Source organism: Rhagoletis pomonella, unplaced genomic scaffold (assembly GCF_013731165.1).
Source record: "Rhagoletis pomonella isolate Grant_MI unplaced genomic scaffold, Rhpom_1.0 Rhpom_scaffold_00009, whole genome shotgun sequence".
NCBI classification, from domain to species: domain Eukaryota; kingdom Metazoa; phylum Arthropoda; class Insecta; order Diptera; family Tephritidae; genus Rhagoletis; species Rhagoletis pomonella.
The window spans coordinates 5,413,932-5,415,831 of NW_023458563.1; positions in this window are offsets into that span (position 1 = coordinate 5,413,932).

Below are 1,900 nucleotides of genomic sequence, written 5' to 3' on the forward strand. Positions count from 1 at the left end.
ATGCTTCACGATTTGCAGGTTTTTACAGAAAGCCGTTCCAGATGACCCACTTCAATAAGGTTTATTAATGGAGAAAACCGCTTTTCCTGCAAATCCTGTAAAACCTGCAAATCGTGAAACATCTGGATCGCAACTATTATTGGTGTTAATGCTGGTTCCCAAATAAACGAAGTCATCTACCTCTTCAAACTTGTAACTGTCAACAGTGACGTGGGTGCCAAGATGCGTATGCTCTGACTGTTTGTGTGATGACAGGAGATACATCTTTTTGTCCTCGTTTACCACAAGACCCATTCGCTTTGCTTCTCTATCCAATCCCGAGAAGGCAGAAGAGACTTAGCCCTTGTTTTTATACCCGAGCGCACTTGTGCACAAGGGTATATTGATTTTGTTCACATAACGGTTGTTTGTAACAGCCAAAACGAATCGAGATAGATATAGACAAATGTATACATAAATGATCAGGATGAAAAATTAAATCGATTAAGCCATGTCTGTCTGTCCGTCTGTCCGTCTGCCCGTGTACACGATAACTCGAGCAAAAATTGAGATATCTCAACGAAATTTGGTACGCAGGTTTCCCTTAATCCAAGGTAGGTTGGTATTGAAAATGGGCAAAATCGGACCGGATCGGATTAACCACGCCCACTTCCCATATAACGGTAATTTCCAGAAATACGAAAACTGCGATATTTTAGTAACTAATGAAGATAATTCACTCAAAATTGATATTTATAATAAGTTTTAGACAGAAAATAAGAATATTATAAATTTTTGGAAAATGGGCGTAGCCACGGACACTTATGGTTACATGTGTATATCTTCGTAACCGCTGCACCAATTTCTCCCAAACTGGCACAGTTGTTGGCCTTCGCACAACATACCAAATGGCCGAAAAGTTTTAAAATCGCTCAATAACCACGCCTACTTCCCATATAACGGTAATTTAGATAAATACAAAATCTTCGATAAATCAGTAAATATTGAAGCTAATTTATTCAAAATTGATGCTTGCAACAATTCTTTACCAGGAAATACGTTTATGGTAAAATTTTGGAAAATGGGCGTGGCACCGCCCACTTATGATCACATATAAGTATATCGGTAACCGTTCTACCAATTTGTACCAAACTCGGTGTGGTTATTGTGCTTGCCACATATAAGCAAAACGTTGAAAATCATTGAAATCGGACTAAAATAACGGCCGCATCTCATATAACGGTAAATTTCAGAAATGCTTGAAACTTCAATATTTCGAAATTGAATTACGCTAATTTACTCAAAATATATACACCCCGGCTTACCATCTAGCGGAAGGTTTCGGAAAGGTGAAAAAACATATATTTAATACTTGCGCCGGGTATTTAATGTTCGGCTCCGCCCGAACTTAGACTTTATTACTTGTTACTGATAATATCGATGTCGTCGGCATACGCCAGAATTTTTACGCTCTTGTAAAGTATTGTGCCAGAGCGGTTCAGTTTTGCGGCCCTTATTATCTTCTCCAACATCACATTAAAGAAATCACACGAAAGGGATTCTCCTTGTCGGAAACCTCGTTTGGTGTCAAACGGCTTGCAGAGGTCCTTCCCACCTGCAAAATATTTTAAATATGCTGACCAACAGCGATGAGATCTATTGTCTTCATTTCCAAAATGTTTGCTTTAGGTTGCTGCTTCATTGAATATTTAGCAATTGTCATTAACCCTTACCTGCCTATGGTAGCCTTATGGATACTTACCTTTATTTTCCTCATTTCGAACTGCGGGCTAGTCAGTAGCAGTTGTGGGTAAAAAGGAATAATTATTAGAAATATATGTAGTATATTCATTTGGTGTCGAATCATAAAAAGACCTCAAAACTGTCAACTTTTAAGAATATTTTAACTAAAATTCAAAAT